The sequence below is a fragment of the Zalophus californianus genome, chromosome 8 (assembly GCF_009762305.2).
Source record: "Zalophus californianus isolate mZalCal1 chromosome 8, mZalCal1.pri.v2, whole genome shotgun sequence".
Taxonomy (NCBI): Eukaryota; Metazoa; Chordata; class Mammalia; order Carnivora; family Otariidae; genus Zalophus; species Zalophus californianus.
The window spans coordinates 27,153,008-27,172,789 of record NC_045602.1 but is presented as its reverse complement, the minus strand read 5'-3'; the positions used below and the strand labels follow the sequence as shown (position 1 = coordinate 27,172,789).

General features: G+C 44.1%; 1 long non-coding RNA gene across 1 annotated transcript; it reads right to left on the bottom strand.

Moving 5' to 3' along the window:
* Positions 1–514: 514 nt before the first annotated feature.
* LOC113936984 lies at positions 515–18,425 on the bottom strand. Its single transcript, XR_003524442.2, has 4 exons — positions 18,258–18,425; positions 10,016–10,189; positions 6,252–6,444; positions 515–583 (listed from the first exon to the last, which is right to left on the bottom strand). It is a non-coding gene; the product is annotated as an uncharacterized LOC113936984 (long non-coding RNA).
* Positions 18,426–19,782: the final 1,357 nt, after the last annotated feature.

The window sequence follows — 19,782 nt, the reverse complement described above, 5'->3', positions numbered from 1 at the left end:
ATCACTGACCTCTACCTCAGAAACCAATAATATATTATATATTAATTAACCGGATTTAAATTAAAAAATGAAAAAAATAAGTATGTTTTCAATTTTTTAATTTAATATATAAGCAAAAGATAAAATAGTATCATAAATATCAAGGCAGATTCTTAATTTCTAGAAGTAGAAGATGTACTTGAAATTTTAAGATTCAATATATGAGTTAACTAACAGATTAGAACAACTGAAAAACATAATTAGTAAGTTGAAAGCTGGATATGACAAAATTACTTAGGATATAATACAGAGAGACAAAGAGGAGGGAATTATGAAAGGGAGGTTAATAGATGTGGAAGTCTAAGTAAGAAAAAAATGGGAGAGAGACAATAATCAAGAATTTTCATGGATCCCTAAATTTAGGACATACAAAATACTGAAAAAAATATTTACAGCCAGAGTCATCCTGGTGAAACTGCCAAATGGTAAAGGCAAATTGAATAGTTTAAAAAGAGCCCAAACAAGATAGCTTACCCGCTTAATGTTTGATTTCTCATGAACAATAACAGACACCAAAATACTGCAAGATAGTGTCTTCGAGGTGCTGAAAGAAAGAATTGTCCATCTATAATTGCATATCCAGCAATTTATGTTTAAAAAATGAGGAACAAACAGAAATGGGTTTAGATGAACAAAAGCTAAGACAATTTATTATCAACAGACTCTTAGCAAAGGAAGTACTTAAAAGGATATACTTTTAGGAAGAAGGAAAAGAACCACAGAAGAGAGATGTGAGATGTGAGAAGGATGGTGACCAGGTAAGCAAAGAAAATGGTGATTATGTGGATACATAGAAATAAAAATCAACACTAATGGCAACACTTGATCTGTGAAGTTAAAAAAATGGGGGGGGAGTGGCACATGGGCCTCTAAAATAGAGGTAATATTTGTTTCTTAAAATAGTAGACACATAGTATTCATGAGCGTCTGTGGGTGCATGCATACACTTTACGCATGATACATTTTGCAAAACATTTTTAATAGAAATAAAATACTGGACAATGATAGCCTGTAAGTTGGAAAGAGTTAAAGCAGTAAGTTTTAGGAAGAGAGTAAATATAACAACCCTGCCCATTAAAACATACAATAGACTCTATAAGTTTCCAAGCACTAGAGCAGGAAAAAGATGGAACTAGAACTTCCTAAGACAAATAGAAAGCATGAAAAAGACAGTAAAAATAAACCCAAGTATGTCAGTGATCACAAAAGATAATAATGAATTCAACTTCCCAGTTTAAAATCATTTTTAAAAAACCCAGCTATATTCTTCTTACAAGAAACACTTAAAACAGAAGTTCAACAAATGTTTGAAAGTAAAATTACTGAGAAAGCTCTATAAGGCAAACAAATTTTTCCAGCAAACAAAAATGACTTTCTATTTGCTTTCTGGGGTTACCTTTGAATCCTCACAGAAAGAGACATTAAAATAAAACAAAGAAAAGAAATTAAATGTGAAGAGAGAAATGAGAAAAAACCTAGGTTCAAAGTTAATATTCTCTGACAAACCTAAAAATATGAAAAAATAGTCCCACTAGTGTTATTCCTGTTGAATTCAAGCATTTGTGGAAAACTGGGGTTTAGTAGTGAGTCAGAAATAAATGCAATCTGTCAACTATACTTCAACTAAAAAATACATTAATTTTTAATCGGGCACCTGGGTGGCTCAGTCGGTTAAGTGTCTGCCTTCAGCTCAGGTCATGATCCTGGGGTCCTGGGATCGAGCCCTACACCAGGCTCTCTGCTCAGCGGGAAGCCTCCCTCTCCCTCTGCCTGCCACTCCCCCGGCTCATGCTCTCTCTCATTCTGTCAAGAAATAAAATCTTAAAAAAAAAAAATGCAATTTGGGGCACCTGGGTGGCTCAGTCTGTTAAGCGTCCAACTCTCCATTTTGGCTCAGGTCATGATCGCACTGGGTTTGGAGCCTGCTTAGGACTCTCTCTCTCTCTCTCTCTCCCCACCTCTTCCCAAATAAATAAATAAATAAATGCAAGTTATCACAAGTTATCACTACTCCAGTTTGGGCCAGATTTCCTGTCTTAGAAATGAAGTTTACAAAATAATCAGATAAAACTTCAAAGTAACTTGCATTTTGAGACAAAGGATGATATGGTCATTCTTCATTGTATTAATAACTCTGAAATTTATGAGGGATTATTCATTTAAATATAAGGATTCTAGGAAAAATTATATAATAAATCATTCTGAAGTGAGAAGGGCTTTGAAAGTCAGGGACAAAAATTTATGTATGAAGGTAGAGAGTTGCTGCGTCAAATTGAGAAAGATTAGGAAGAACCTAAATGAATAACATAGGAATGGTTAAAGTGTGAAGCATGTGTGGAATAAAATGTTTCTGTAGCTATTTTAGTGGCATTGGGAAATACCTATGCTATAATTAGTGAATAAAGTAATATACAAAACTCTAAATACAAAACGATCACAAATTTGTAAAATGCATCTAGAAACAGGATTGGGAGGAAAAACAATTTTAAGAATGATGGGAAATGAATAATTTGTATTTTCTACTTTATACACTATTTCTCAAGTTTTTACCATGAGCACTTTTATCATCGGAAAACAGAATAATTGTATTTTACATCTTTAATACTCTTGTTACATATAGGTAATGGCTCAGAATCCTCGTGAAGGAAAGAGCATGGGGAAAATGTGCTCTGCAAAGAAGAAAACATGGCAAGCCTTTAAGAGAACATTTTAAGAGACAGGGAAATTGCTGTATTTCTAACTTGTGCGTAACTTGATATAAAGTCACTTCCTCACTTCAAGTTTCAAGAATGTGTGGCAACACCACACCCAGAGGTTGCTATGGCTACGGAGGTAAACCTGATTAGGCCAGTATTCACTGTGCCGCAGAGGTGAGGCAGGAGGAAGAATTGCAGGGCTCCCCTTTGTGCCTCCGTCTCTCCTCCCCCAGCTCTCCCCTTTGCCCTCCCTTCCTCCCCACCTCTTAACTGCCCAGGCAGTCAACACTGTTAGACCCTGCCCTTCCTGACTCCCCTCCTCCACAGGGTGCCACACCTCCCTTACCATGAGCTCCAGAAGGCAGGATTGGTTTCCCTCTGCACCCTCGGCGCCCAGGACCTGCCCATGTTGGTGCCCAACAAATATATGCTGACTAAATGAATGAATGAGTGAAATGAATGGATGCACAGCCTTCATCTCTTTTGTGGGCTCCCCATCATCTGCTCACCCTTCAATAGGGTCATTCTCCAAGATTCTGGGCTCAATTGCTTTTTCTTTTCTTCTGTACTTTTCCCCTGGCTGATCTTCTCTCTCTCTCTTTTTTTTAAGATTTTATTTATTTATTTGACAGAGAGAGACACATTGATAGAGGGAACACAAGCAGGGGGAGTGGGAGAGGGAGAAGCAGGCTCCCCACGGAGCAGGGAGCCCGATGCGGGGCTCGATCCCAGGACCCTGGGATCATGACCTGAGCTGAAGGCAGATGCCTAACGACTGAGCCACCCAGGCGCCCCTGATCTGTCTTCTCTTTGCTTTTGCTAACACTCACAGGAAAATGAGTCCAACCTGACAACTCTACCTCACCCCTTTGTCCTCCCCTGTCCTTCCATCTGCTTTCCTTCACTTGGACCTAAAGACATTCCTTATTCTCCTCCCCAACTCATCATGTTCTCCCCATTCTTCTTCCTAAGAGCCTCGACTCAATCAACACCAGCATCCCCTCAACATTCTGGACTGAAACTGGGGGAGCTCTCCTGTAACCCTAACCCTAACCCGAGAGACAGCAGTAGCTCCCTCACTTCCATCCCATTCCCACCGCCCCTGCTCTACTTCTCACCAAGATCCTCGCCAAACCCCGAAGAGTGTCCTGACTTTGAATCTGCACTTCCCGTGGCTGCTGGATTTATTTTCTAAGCCGCAGAACTCAGCAAGTTCCTACCTTGCCCAAAAGCTCCTGATGTTTCCCACCACCTTCAGAAGAAAACCCAAGCCCACCGGCCCCTCCCAGTCAGATTTGGGCTCTTTCCTGCTCCATCTCCTGTCCCTTGTCCCCAGAGCCGCCACCCTGCCATCCTCAATGTCCTCCTCTCTCCTTCTGCCTCCCCATGCTTCTGGCAGTCAGCACTGCCTTCATGCCACCTCACATTTCTCCGCCTGCCTGGATGCCATTCTCCCACCATGCTGCCTCGCAAATTGCCCCGCCTCCTCCAAAGCCCAGATCGAGTGTCACCTCTACTGAGAAGCCTTTTCCCAAACCTTGAGTCAGGATTAAGGGCGCCCTCCTCTGCGGTCAGATAGCATCTTGATGATGCCTCCATGAGATCACAGCTCAAGGTTGTCAGCTGCAAGTGGCTGGACAGAGGGAGACAGTGAGGTGCCCTCCAGAACCAGAGCACAGAGATGGGAGGTTGCCCTCCTCCAGTGAGCCCATAACGACAATACAGAATGGAAAGGGACAAAAGAGCCTGCTAGGCTTACAGGAGCCACTCCTTTACGAGCAACAGCTGTAGCTTTTTGCCAGCGATGTTAATGTAGCTGCAGAAAGGCTATGTTAACAGAAGCTGGGGCTCAGAGTAGGGTGGGCTCCAAAGCAGCACATTCTGGCATTTTCCCAACCTTCTCCAGGGAGGATGATGCTAACGGGGAGGTGGGGGGAGGGGGGGGCAGTATATTCCAGACACTGGAATGATGTTGTCTGGCCAGGGGCAGGGCTAGTTTCTTCTTCTGGTCTCACCTTGACCCCCAGCTCTCCTGGAAGGCTTCCTGCAATCTAGTCCATGCTCATCAGGAAAGCTCAAGAAAACCAGCCACTCTTGGGTAAGTGCCACAGCGCGCACAAAGGGCGGCCCACTAGAAGCCAGTCCAGTCCCTGACAGGACTATCCCACACAGTATGCTTGTTTTTAGCCCATCCATCGGTCTTTGCTTTGGGCACCTGTCGGCCCAGAATGAACTCTGTTGTCAGGACCAGGTGAACTGACCAGTTTGTGGAGCTGCAAGGCTGAAGGCAGGTCCACCAACTACAACAAAGCCCTGGGGCAGCAGCGGACGAACCAGCCGTCTCTGCCCCCTCACCACCACCGTCACCCACAGCCAAGAATTGGAGTTAACCGGGCATGGCTGTGTCTCTCCCACAAGAACAGGGGTTGACAAACTTTTTCTGTGGAGTTAAAGGCTCCTTACAGTCCATATTGTAGGGTATGTGGACAAGTCCTCTGTGGCAACTACTCAACTTTGCTGTTAGAGTGGGTGCTAAGGCAGATGTAAAACAAATATATAAGCGAATGGGTATGTTTGATTCAAATAAAACATTATTTGCAAAAACAGTCACTAAACCAGATTCACCCCACAGGCCATGGTGTGCCAAGCCCTGCAGCAAACTGAGTTGGTTTTTTTGTTTTGTTTTGTTTTTTAAAGATGTTATTTATTTGTTGGAGAGAGTGCAGAGCGAGAGCAAGAGAGAGAGAAAGAGAGAGGGGTTGAGGGGCAGAGGGAGAGGGACAAGCAGGCTCTCCTCTGAGCAGGGAGCCCGATGTGGGGCTCAGTCCCAGGACCCCGGGATCATGACCTAAACCGAAGGCAGACGCTTAACCGACTGAGCCACCCAGGCGTCCCCGTGAGGTGTTTTTTTTCTTTTTTAATTGAGATGTGACTGACATGACATTATATTAGGTTCAGCTGTACCACATAATGATTCGATATTTGTATATACTGCGAAATGATCACCCCAGCAAGTCTAATTAACCTCCATCACCGCACAGTTGCAAACCTTTTGTCTTGTGATGAGAACTCTTGAGATCTCTTCTCTTAGCAACTTTCAAATACACAACTCAGTATTATTAACCACGGTCACCCAGCTGTACATGACATCCCCATGACCTATTTATTTTATAACCAGAAGTTCGTAACTTTTGACCCCCCTTCACCCATTTCACCCACCCAGACTGTGAGTTCTCGATGGCAGCAACTGTGTGGGTCCTCTGGGGGGCCTCCCATGCAGGCATTCACATGACAGGCTCGCTGGGTCCGTGCAGTGCGGCTGAATGCCTTCCCCTCAGATCGCCCCCAGGCCTCCGTGCAGTAGTGACTACAGTGAACACAGAACCCTGCTGTCTGAAGGAATCCTAGAGGGGCCTCCTCATCAGGGAAGAACCCCTCAGATCGTTTCCTCGACTCGTGACAACTACTCACACTCGTGCGGTGCTTCTGCCTTAGTGCAATAATCTACTTACCCACCTGATGGCTGCTAGGGCCTTCACTCTTGGGGTTACTTCCAGGAGCGACTCGGTCGATTGTTGTCGGAGAAATGGTACTTTGGAGGCAGAGGAGACAAACTGTCTACCGAAAGCCCAGGTCAGCGTCTTGGCTGTCAACTCAGCTGGGAGGTCCCCTGCCTTCTGCTGATCGGGATGGAGGCTACAGCCGGCACCTGAAGCGGGCAACACACTCCTCTCAGCTTGGGCACTCGGATCTGGGGGATCTCACTGCAGCCCGGACCATGGCAAAGGTGGAGCCTCAAAGGAGTTCTTTCAGGTGAGTTTTTTCAGGTACTCTGGAGCAGGCCTCAGGATGTAGGGCCTGTTTTGATTGTGAGCTCCTAAGGAACATCACTTTTGAATTCTAATAGAAGAATACTTGGGACCCAGCAGGTGCTCAGTACAACTCCCATGGGTTGCCTCAGGAGGCATTTCTGTATCCTGGTTACCCGCAACTGTATCTGACCTACATCTGACCTTGGCAGAGCCTCCAGTGAGATCCTAACAGGAAGTGCACCGGATTCCAGAAACTCTTACCCATAATACCAATTCTACAGCACTTCAAAATTTGCAAAGTGCTTTCACATGGTCTTCCTCTCTTTTCATCAACACTGAAACCCTATAAGGTACAGGTACCTCAAATGTCCCCAGGCCTCACCAGCTTGTGAGGTCCCCTTAAAATGAAGGCTCCATCAGAGGACTATAAGCCTTCAACGGCTGTCTGACCGCACCACCCGAAGCCTTCCTTACCTAAAACCTCCCCCAGTGGCTTCTGGGTGTCCTCAAAGATGCCCCACATTAGCTCATGAATAAGTGTGCAACACCCCTGTGCTGGTCCTTTGCACGGTCACATACCCATAGCCTATAAGCCCCCTGCACTTGGATGCTGATGTTTGCCCTGAGCCCATAGGCTGCCCAGATTCTGGGCCAGGATGAGGATAATCATTCTGCTCCATCTTCAGGTGTAGCTTTATCATCTGGGCCCCAAGGCTCTGTTCCACTCCAAACCTCATGCACGAGGCTGGAGGTAGGGGTCAGACACAGGGAAACTGATACTCAGGTGGGGATGGGGCACAGGACATGGATGCCATACGGACCTTCCATAGTCTTCCTGTCACCTCTTGGCCTCCTGCGTTCAAGGACACCCAGAAACCACTCTGGCTTCTCTAGCCAAAAAGAGGAAAATCCTCATATATCTTGTCGCATTCTTGCAAATGGCTCCTGGGAAAGGTCACCTGCACTTACATGTCGTTCCTGCTAAGCCTCAGCCGGCCGTACTACCTGGGTGTGGCCTTCCCCCTTGATGGTCAACACAGTTAAGGTTTACATCTCATTTAAATAAATGAATGAGAGAAATGGGCCTTGAACCCACATGTTTGACTTTGAACCATTCCTCCTTTCACTTTATGGCAACTGAACAATTATTGCTCTATCTCATCTCCTCATTGATCAAGATCGGGTCCATTTTCTACCCTTAGAAATGTCAGTGTTAAAGTCTAGCCTGTTCCTGAGTCTTCCTACCTCTCCCCATGTGTGGTTATTTGGCAGCACCAACAAGAGGGAGGGAGGGTCCTTGGCTCCGAGAAAAAGTCACTGCCATAGGCAGCTAAAGCCACACAAGATTTTCTTTATAATTTTGGCAGAAACTGGTTGTTTTCTGCAGACATTGTAAGCAACCAAAAGAAGGATCATGATTGCACTGTATTTCCAAACAAGTGAAAGCTGCCTCTGTTTAGCCTATGCCTAGCCCTACTCTTCAGGAAGTGGGAAATTTACAGCAGAAGTAACTCCCCTCATCTTTCCATCCTCTCACAACGCAGCCTCTGACCTCTGGAGACGCCACCAAGAGCCAGAGCGTAGACGACTAAATAGGAAAAAGAAATGTAAACCACAGGAAATAAAGAGTTCATCACACAAAGTGTTACATTCAAGCCATTGTCTCAGATGTTTTGGATACTCTACTCCTCAGTTTAGGAAAGCAAATCTGAAACAGAACGATTACATCACAAATGGAACATTTATATAGTTACTGGGATAGAAAAATGTTCAGCAAAGAGAAGGCTGCACAATTTCAATGAGATCCAGGTGGAGCAGCCCTTTCAGCAAAACGTCCACACAGCAACCCATAAAAATGATGGAAAAGGATTAAGAATAAAAGCAACCAAGTGCCAGGTGCTCATCCTGACTAAACCCACATCCTCTCTGAGCTCGTCCTTTCCAGTTGCTTCCATGGCCCACTCTCCCTATCTCCCAAGGGCTTGAATCTCTTTTGCACCTTCTGGGGTCTTCTGCCCATGGTCCTCCTTCCTTCCCCAACCCACCAGGCAACCAGAGTCTCTCCTGGCCCAGGCAGGGCTGGGGAGGGCAGCAGGGAGAACAAAATGGCCAATATTAATAGTAACAACAACTTCTGGAGCCCTTGGGAAGCACCAAGCACTTACCTTGCATGTCTTGCATGTCATGACGACAGCCCTAGGCGGTGAGTTCTGTAATTGTTCCCATTTTATAGTTGAGGAAAACCAGGCTTAGAAAGGTTCAATGTCTTGCCCAGCTTCACACAGCTAGTTAGTGGCAGAAGAAAGCCTCAAACTCAATCTGACTCCAAAGTTAATCACCCGAACCCGTAGCCTACACACCTCCCAACTAGAGCTATTAATACTAGGTGCTATTTAATGTACTTATTTATCTTACCTCAAAATAAATGCAAAAAGTTGATGTTATTTTATCCATTTTATAGAAGGAAACATTGACACATGCGGTGAGCATATACTGTGTGTGTGTGTGTGTGTGTGTGTGTGTGTGTGTGTGTGTGTGAACAGGTGAGTGCTTCGTTAGGATTCTTACCCATTTCTTACACATAGGGATTCCTGGTTGGGGAGTGGCAAAATTTGCATTTAGAACCCAATTCTGGGGACGCCTGGGTGGCTCAGTGGGGTAAGGGTCTGCCTTCAGCTCAGGTCATGATGCCAGGGTCCTGGGATCAAGTCTCACATCCGGCTCCCTGCTCAGCAGGGAGTCTGCTTCTCCCTCTGCCTCTGCTCCTCCCCGCCATCCTCTTGCTTGCTATCTCTCTCTCAAATGAATAAAAAAAGAATTAAAAAAAAGAACCCAAGTCTGTATCTCATGTTGACTGCATACCCCACACGACCTACAAATGGGCCATTTCATAAGCCTCCACCTGCCGTCCAAAAGTCCATGCCACTTGCCAGGTGTCCGGCATCAGGCAGGGTGAAGGAGGGCAGGTGGGGAAAGCATGGATGCAGAGACAGCAGCCTGAGGGGCCAAGGACATGGGGGTGGAGGCTGTGGGCGGTATGGGCCACAGGCCTGGGCAACTTGGGGACTAAGCAGCCCGCTTCCATGAGGTCCCGGGCCAGGGGGGAAGCCACGAGGGCAGGCAGGGCAGGAAGCGGTATGTGTTCAGGTGGGACACAATCCTAGCAGGAAGAGAGGAGCCATGTTAGAGCAGGGTCGGGGAGGACTTCCCTCCCAGCCCCAGGGAGCCAGAAGGACAGTCTGGTTTATCTGCTGGAAAGGAGAGCAGAGGAGGCCAAACTGTGCAGGTCACTCCCCTGCCAAAGCCTGCTCTCCCTCCTCCAGTCCCACCTCCTTCCTCAAATCTCCCCTTCACCCAAGCATAGCCCTTTCCCCTACTCCAGGAACAAAGGGAAAGCTGCTTTGTGTGCCCCCAAGAGAGCTGCACAGGAATGGGCTCGGGGCCTCCTGTCCAAGCCATGCTCCTTACCTGTACTTCTCCTGTGGTTCTTGATCACAATCACACTGTCCACCAGATGAAGACCTTACATCTTCTCCCTGCCAGTCTGAGCAGGCTGTGTTTTCGTTCCCGGGGGTCATCAGTAATTTTGGTTGCGATCAGAGAACAGGCAAAATCCCAGAGGAACTTCCCGTACACAAGATTCTTAGCAAAAATGGATGAAGAAAAATGGAATATGAGGAACTCAGAGGGAAAATCTTATCAAGGAGATGGGATCAAGGGTGAGAAGAACAGGGCAACTGGGAGAAATCACTGGACCACATCGATGGGTACCCCATCCCCAATTCCTACCTGAAAATAGAAACTCCTCAGGAAAAACCCTTACATGCTAAAATACCTCTGACTTTGACTCACAGTGGATGAAATGCACAGAAAGAGAACTTGGAATATTCCCATAAGCATGGCCATCCTCACAGAGGTGAGCTGGGACACCTGCCAGAAATGCAGCCGAGGCAGGAAGCAGACCGTGCAAGAGAAACAGGAAGAAGCAGCCTTATATATGAACAAGGGATGAAAAAAGATGGCCTGGTGCTATACAGAAAGGCACTGATTAAGAGGAGAAGCAGTGCAGAATTACAGCCAAAATATAAACAAGGGTCCTTCTAGGGTGGGTGTGTACAGCGGATGGCCCAGGCAAGGATGAGGCTTTCTGAAGGTCGGCCATACACCTGCAAGCAAGCAGTCATGCCGACAGGAACTTGAGCTATCTTTCTGTCTGTCTTGAAGCCACATTTTGCCAAACTAGAGTTACTTATAAAATTTTTTACATTCCTCGCTAACAATTCCAGCCCTCAGATAGAAGGAGAAACTGCCATTCTGGATATGATTTTAGCCAATGAGAACAACCTGTTTTCTGTACAGAAATTATAGGGACCCTGGGAGAACATGACCATGTCCCATTTGGGAGACTGTAATATAGCAAGAAAGGGGAACATTACATAAATTCTAAGGCAGTGTAATAATGAACAATTCCAGGGGAAAGGAAAAGAATAAGTAAATTCCTGAGCCAGTGTGGTCCCCCAGAAACTTTTTCATGAACTCATGTTTTTTAAAGGACATGTTCACAACACATACCCCAGAACAATATAAAAATGGAGGTTTTCAGGAAGGCTAAATCCTCAGCTAAGGGGTAATGCAAGAAAAAGGAGAGATTTCACCAGAGAAACATGAGAAAAGGTGTTCGTTCCATGCAAGGCTCAGTTCAGAGAGAGAGAATGGGATGGGAGAAGAAGAAGAAAGGAGGGTGGGAAGGGGCAAGGAGGGAGAAAGGGAAGGAGGCGAGAACAAAGGGAGAAAGATAAAAGAAAGAAGGAGAAAAACAAGGAAGTGACACATTCAAAAAGAAGATGTAATGTTAACAGGTGACAAAAAGTCCAAATTACCAAATACTCAGCACAACAAGAAGAGTTTCTGAATTCTCAGTATGGGGCAAAGGAGACCAGGCGGTCTCCCATGCACAGTAAATTAGGGAAAAAGAAAAATCTAATAAGCGATTTCAAACCTCTTAAGTCCAGACAAATTCTATTCCAGAGCGTAAAAAAAATTTGAAGATAAAACCTCAGAGCCACTGAAAGTGAGTTTGAGAAATCATGGAGAATGGGAAAGATGCCAGAAATCTTGGGAAATGTTCTATTTCACAATATGTTGGGGGGAAAAAAGACCCTGAAAACTAAAGATCCATAAGCTGGATGTGCTTCTCTTCAAGGACGGTGATCCCAAAAGGATTCTGTGAGTCAGAACATAACAATTTTTTTTATGAGGGCTGTTATCAAACTAGGGTCTTCCAAAAGAGAGTTATCATCGTGATGAGAAGTGGCAGCCACACCATATGAGGGAGGCTGAGAGGCATATACAGCCCAGAAATCAAAGATGACTGAGCAAGGTAGCAAAGATTTGAAATGTGATCATGTCCAGGGATCTGTAGAATCATTTTGTGTTGCCTTAGAAAACAGAACTAGAACTAACAGTAAAAATTGTTAAGTAGGTGGATTTTTCCTTAACTTTTAATATTTTCTGTCCATTCATTCATTCGACAAGTGTTTATTGAGCACCTACCTCGTGTCAGTGCCAAGCACTGAGGATACATGAAAAATGGAAACTAGTAAAGTATTTTCATATAGTTCCTACCTTTCTTGGACTTAGAGTCTTTTGGATGAAAACCAACAATGGGCAAAACAGGGAACATAATTACAGGTCATAGCAAAAGCCAGGAAGGAAAGAATAGGGGATGGAGAGAGAGTAACAGTGAGTCTCTACTTGAAAGATGGTGTTAGGGAAAAAAAAAACTTCTCTGAGGAGGTGACATCTGTGCTGAGATCCATGTGACAAGGGTGGGTTATGTGAACGCTTTGCAGCAGAGAGAACGGTGGGTTCCTGAGACTGGAAAGAGCTTGACTCATTCCCAGAACTAAAGGAAGCCTGGCTGGGAAATGCAGTGCTCAGAAGAGAGGAAAACCTGAGAGGGCGAGGTAAGGCTAAAGACAGTGACAACACTCAGGGGATAAGATGTTGCCATCTTAAGGAATTCAAGATGTATTCTAAGAGATAAGGACAGCCATTGAAAGTTTTGAGCAGGAAAGTCACATGATCTGCCTGATGTTGGTGTTTTGGTCATTATTCCAGCCATTCTATGGTAAGCGGGTCAGCCTGGGCCAGGGCGGGAAGCAGAGAGAGCCTGGAGGAGGTGACTGTAGCATTTAGATGAGGCAGTAGTATGAACTGAGGGTGTGGATTCAAGTTGGAAAGAAGTCCATTCAAAAATTCTTTGAGGTAACGGAGACAGAATTTACTGATGAATCAAAAATGGAGTTTGAAGACCAATGGCTAGAATGATCTAAGAATGGACTCAGGTGACAGGCACTGAATGGCCATAGGAGAGAATGCTGCAGAATGGGACCGGGAAATGGGCTGGCAGGAAGGACTAGAAAGACTATGGCTGTATTTGATTCAATGATGACAAAAGGACAGAACTCCTGTGAAGGTACCTGCTTCCTACTGCAAGTCTACCAAAGTGGAAGCCTCCAGAAAACAGGCTTCGGTTGCCACCAGTTAGAATTTTCCATCACAAGCACCAATAAATCATTTCCATGGGAACATACAGTGCTCCCAGGAAACACAACAGGAATACTAGCAAAATGGAATGTAAACTTTGCCATAGAAATATATCTGTATATAATATATGCTTATAGTTTATACAATTATAGACTTTTGCTCACAGAGATGGTGCCTATGCTTTCAAAGCACATAATATACACTGATCCCCACCAGACACAAATACCATAAATGTTACTAAAGGCAGCACAAACATCCTCATCTTGTTACAGCATCAGGAGAAATTCTCTCTTGAAAAGAAGGCTTTTGACATTTAATAACCTGAAGAGTTTTTCATGTCAGAATGGATCTCCAAAAATGAATCCTCTCCTCCCTATCTTTCTCCACATAATCTCACCTTCCACCCACGGAAACATCCCAGCCTTCAAGTGTCATAAATATTGGGGATGAACAGCAGGGTCCATGAGATTTCGACTGGGGCAAGGATGCTTTTCTAGAATATACCAATCTTTAAATGAGAACGAGGACCAAACTAAAGGTAACTGTTGAGACGAGATCCACCATATTGTCAGCCATTTATGCTGCATCCAACATCCCACAACAGTGACCACATCAGGGTTTAAACTCCAAATCACAAACAGCTTGGCCTCAGCCCCGCCCCTCAAGCTATCTATAGTTAGGCCACCTAACGAATCACTAACTGAATTAAGTGTCTGTGGGAACCTCACCCTGAGTGCTTTCCTCAACATTAAATTCATTTGTCATTTAATTTTCTTTGTTGGAAAGGAAAAAAACATTAGAGGAGGAAAGCAAGCTGCAATGTGGGCCAGCAGGTGTGAGTTTGCATGTTTCTGGTTCAGGGGCCCAGACTGCGGTTTCAGCTCCAATGGGGTGTTTTGTCTAGCTGTCTGGGCTGTAACATGTATTGTCCCACAAACAATTTGTCACACCACAAGAGGTGCATATTTGGGGACAGAGATAGCTCACACCATATGGCAAAATGGGCTACCCTTGTCAATTATTACCCGTGGTGGCAGGTAATTTCTTAGACAAGACGTCATGAACTCATCAGAATCGTGTGTCTATTCAATGCTGAGTGATAACCTCTACCCGGCAAAGACATGCCTGTTAAAAACCACAAAATAGAAATGGTTAAAGAGCTTTCACACAGTAGCAACTTCTGGATGGTTCTTTGGAGAAAACAATGTTTGAAAAAGAAAGATTTTACTACCAGATGCAGGTTTTGGCATAGATAGCCTGAATGATGTTAGGAAAGGTCTTAAAAATATCTTCTTTTGATTTTTTTCCCATTCAACATTTGTTTTATGCAGCTGTACTGGGGAATCGTCTTCATAGAAAAGCGCATGACATAAAAGACAATGGGATCTGCCAGTTGAACAAAATGGTGCAAAACAATGTAGTGTTGATGAAGCATGCTGTCCTAGGAAGGATCAGCTCAATCCGAAGCCGGCCTGCGGAGAGCTTCTCTTTCTAAAAATCATTCTATTGGCTTTCTGCTCATTTTTAGCCACAAGAGAAAAATAAGTATGAGTGCCTAAGTATATGAGAGTGAGAAGCCCAGGCAAAAATATGGGCCCGCCCATGTGGAGAAGTAAAAAGAAAGCAGAAAAATAACCTGGAGGAGATGGTGCCGGGACCAGAAAGAGAAGTCTGGAAATGTGGAGGGGCAAGTTGAGAAACTTTTTTTAAATAATCAGAAAGAGAGATTCAGAGAATGTAAAAGGGAAAGATGGAAGAAAAACAGCCCGGGCCCCTCGGGAGCTCTCTTTTCCTGAGTCATAAAACCTTCCTGGTCTCCCTTGTCAGGAATCACTGTCCACAGTGTTAGAAACAATGCGCTCTTCTTTTCAGTTTCGAAAAGACAACCACAAAAACAACTTTAGGGTAGTTTTCATACAGAGAAGGGAACATTTTCCTTGCCCCTGATTAATTAGGATATCGGGGAAATGGCTGTCCTCTAGGAGAGGAAGCCAGTGGTGACGACTGTTCCCGAGGCTTTCAGCTGTGACTGCACACCAGCTTTCCATAGGAATGGTTGAGAATATGCCTGCTCTTGTCAATAATATTGTAATGCATGTACCATAGTGAGCATTTTGTCATGTACCTAATTGTTGCATCACTATGCTGTATCCCTGAAACTCATTTGAGAGGTCAACAATGCCTCAATTAAATTTTTAAAAAATTAAAAAAAAATGTAAAGAGAATGTTTGCTTTAGAGTTGATGCAACTGCACAAATCCGTATTGAATATTTATGACAGCCTTCCTGCATGTTCAGAGGACTACGTGGCGTCGGCAGATTTTCTAAGGCAGCGCGGGCACTTTGATCTTCTGGGGGCTCTGACATCTGTTCTTGTCGTCTGTACATTCATATGCTCCTAGCGAGGCTCATAGCAAGACCACAGAGCAGCAATCTGAGGCCCCAAAACTTGTCCAAAGCGAACAGAGCTGAGATTTACACTTATTGAGACAATAGCATCTCACTAACGCAAGCCAAGAGGCGATCAGCCCATTTGGATTATAAAATATTCTACGTGCTGTAGAACAGAGAATATTGTTTTAGAAATGAATCCTACATTTCCCCAACTCACTGGCCCCTGAGTGCAATGTTATACCCCAGGTTATGATGGCTCTTCCTCAAAGCTTCTCCCCAGTTAGCAAAGGGGCGCCACGGTAGTAGCATCTCATGGTGCTCAGGAATCAGCCCCCCGTCGTTTGCTAACTTGTTTTAAGCCACTGTGAGGCACTGGTGCCCACTTTGACAGCCCACCCCGAAAGGCCTATCTTCCTCAGTAATGGCATCTCTGAGCCCTCAGAATGTCAGAGCTAGTCCATTGATCAGGGAGGCTCGTGTGGCCCACACACCAAATCTTATGATCTGGGGCCAGAAGCCACTTGCTGGACCTATGTTTTCTTCTAAGAGTTTCATAGTTTCAGCCCTTACATTGAGATCTTTGGTCCATTTTGAATTTTCATGTATGGTGTGAGGTAGGGTTCCGGATTCATTTGTTTGCATGCAGACAAGCAGTTGTCCCAGCCCCATCTGTTGAGATAACTATTCTTTCCCCATTGAATGATCTTGACACTCTGGTTGAAAATCAACTATTCATAGATGTATGAGTTTATTTCTGGAATCTCAGTGCTATTCCATTGGCCCATATGCCTATCCTATGCCAATACTACATGAGCTTGCTTACTGTAGCTTTGTAGTAGGTTTTGAAATCAGAGAGTATGTGTCTCCAACTTTGTTCCTTTTTTAAGACCATTTTGGCTATTCTGGGTTAAAAATTTAATACATCTTCCATCCACACTGTGACACTGCACTCTCTCTGAGAGATGCCCCCTAAAGAGAAGCAAAGAGAGCAAACAATAATGTTTTAATACCTTTACCTTTATGCTCTCACTTCTCTGATTTGGCTATACTACTTGGTCTTACAATACAAAGGATCTTTCTCTTCATTTCACTTCAGTATCCCCATGGACTTGTACAATATTTCTCTTTGTAAAACTCAGAATCCACCTCCATATAAACACGGTAAAAGACACCTGTAGTCCCTTTCTACCAGTGTCCTGCCTCCTGGGCAAATAGTATTGTGATGATTCCAAAGGGTTCGAATCCCTTAGAGTCTCGTATTTCTCCTAAAGAACAAGTTTAGGCCTTTGGTCAATTATTTCCACTTGGGTTAATGTCTATAAGAAGTTCAACTCCTTCTAGAGGACAAAAACAAATAGCAAACAACAGTTACAAAGCGAAAGCAAGAAGAAAATCAGGTTCTTTCTATTTTAACAGTCAGAGCAATATACGTTTCCAAAAACTAATTAGCTGGTTTTTATTTGAAACCAAATAGAAATAAAGTTCTTAAACTAGCCTTCATAGGTAAAATGTGGTATGGCCACAGACCCTGGAAACAATTGGTGTGTTTGACTTTGGCGCTCTGCGTAACATGACAAAATAGAAACGTGCGTTTTTCTCTATGAACTGATCCTGCAGTCAATACTCCTGCCCTTTTTGTTTCTAATATAGTCATCTACTTATAAATGTATAAATATAATAAGGGTGTTCAAGAAAGTCACAGAAAAGCAGTCGGCCGTACTTCTCATCTGCTATCAGAGCACACGAAGCACTGGGTTGCTTTCTGAAAGTTCTAAGTTCAACAGCTATCTTGGGGGCAATCGAATCGGTTCTAAGGGCCTTTTCTGCTTTAATTGGCTTTCTCAGAACATGCCGGAAGGCCTTCATAACAGCAGTCAAGTGATGCACAAGCCCAGGCAAACCGGCTGCTTTGGCTCCTCCCTAAATCATTCCATCCTTGAGTGCAGGCCTCCATTCAAGGAAGAAGTCAAGTTCAAGATGCAAGGCCCGCATTTAAAGAGGCTCTGAATGTGGATTCCTTTATTCCTCTATCCTCCCCACCACAGAAACAGCTCTTGAGAAATTCTCAGACATGGAAATAACTTCACGGAGGAACGTCAGTTGGGAGCGACTGTTCAGTATAAGACAGAAAACACTGAGAGACCACAAATCTATAAACCCACAGCCGCAAGAGACAATTGCACAGGATAAAATGTAGCCCAGCCTTAGTTTATAAATATATTCTTCAAATACCAAGCCAAGGGCAAACAAACTAGCATGCGCTGGGGTAATTAGTATTACCTAATCCTGAGAGTAAAAAAATAAGCAACAGTGTTTTAGCTGCTACCCCAGTTGTAAGGTTAGGACTGATTTAGAGGGGGAAAAGAGTATATTTTTAGATTCTGTTTCACAGGATATCCAATAATATGGCAAACATTGGGATCAGATCTGATGACAATCATACTGGCCACGAGAAAGCAGCAGGTGGTATGATGCTAAACATGTTTTGGGTGTGTCTTATTATTAAAATATTCTGGAATAGCAAAGAGAGGTCAGTAGAGGTACTGACCACATACTATTTCACGGTAACTGTGTAGACCTTGGTCTGCTACTCTGTGGCCCTTTCAACTTCTCTGCCTGAATTTTTTTTTTTTAAGAAGCTCTTTCTTCCTCCCAGTTTTAACCACATCACAGTGCTTCCTTCCAGCGTAGGGGTAGAGTTCTCGCAGAGAAGGGAGCCCCTCCAGCCTTCCATCCTTATCCCTCATTGGCTTCAGCCTGACATTCACCCATGAAATTTTTCCTCAGGGGTTTGCCTTTCTGAAGCCTTTTGCAAATCACCGTCCTTGAAACAAAGTCAAAGGAGACCAGCAAACCAGCCTGCTTGGGAACGATCTTCAACTGTGGATGGCAATCACGACAGGGCACAAAATAGCACACAATTCTTCATCTCCACAGGGGAACATCGGCCTGAAATGCACTAACACCACAGGAAATTTTTACGTTAAATATAAACCAATAGCTTCCCAACCACCACCACCACCAATCAGCTCTGATGTCACACAGAGAAGGTTCTAGAACTTCTCTCCAAACCACCAACACATGATGATGGGCTCTGTGAGGTTTATAGAGGCCTGTTAAATCACATGGAAGGCCTAGAGCTGTGCTGTCCAATAGAGTTGCCTTTCCACACGCGGCTGTTGAACCCTTGAGGTGGGGCCGGTGTGACTGAAACACTGAGTTTTAATTTAAATTTACATTTTAAATTTTAAAATGGAACTAGTGTAAAATATCTTTCTGCTAAACACAACTTTATTGTTTGGTAGGACTACACTTAACTGTTCTATCATGTATAATATTAGTGTTATGGTATACACATCAGCACATATATTATTTCCAACATGTGCTGATAATTTTTAAAATATTGATCACATATTGAAATGGTAATTTTTTGGCATATCAGATTAAATAAAACAGACTATCAAAATTAATTTCACCTCTTTCTTTTTACTTTCTTGGGGGGGCCACTACAAAGTTTTACATTGCCGATGTGCCTAACATTATAGTTTTACTTGATGGTGCTCGTCTAGTGGACAAGTGAAGATCTTCAAATGCAGGAGCAGCAGGGCTGTGGCAGGCCCAGACAGGAGAAGAAGAGTTTGGGACAGGGGTTGTAGATCCCATTAGTTCTTTGGTTTTCGTCCAAGGGCTTAATTTCTTTCCAACAACTGTGAAAACTGAAAATGTTTAATGTTTGAATTTTTTATTGTGCAACAATAATGTGTAAAATGTTCCTATTTTGCCAACTGGCCTTCTGCCCCTAAAATAAATTCTTCAACTAGGGAATAGAATAACTTTTGTGCACAGAGGTCTAGGGCAGGATTGCTGGTCCCACAGCCCCAGAGTCTTGGGAGAACTTGGGGTAACAGCACAGTCCACAAACCCATACAGGCCAAGCCCTGTCTGCAGACTGAGTAAGTCACCCCTGGCTTATGCCAACACTACGATTTTTCCAAAGCGTAGATGTTGCCATGATTAATAAAATGTTAAGCTCATTTTAAGGTGTTACTGAGTTCAGAGTTGTTAAGGGGTCATTATATATTTTCTCAATCAAAAGAATCCACAAGTCAGCTGCTCACACCTGGGGCCTGTGGAGGGTTGAGTCTTTGCTAGCTTATCTGGTGCCCGTGTGCAAATTAGAGCCAGACATGCCAGGGATTTCAGCCTGGACTCATTCCCAGGGTATGACCGGCAGGATGATATGCTGCAGCCCTGACATATTTTTATATTCAATAAATTCTTTACATTTGAAAA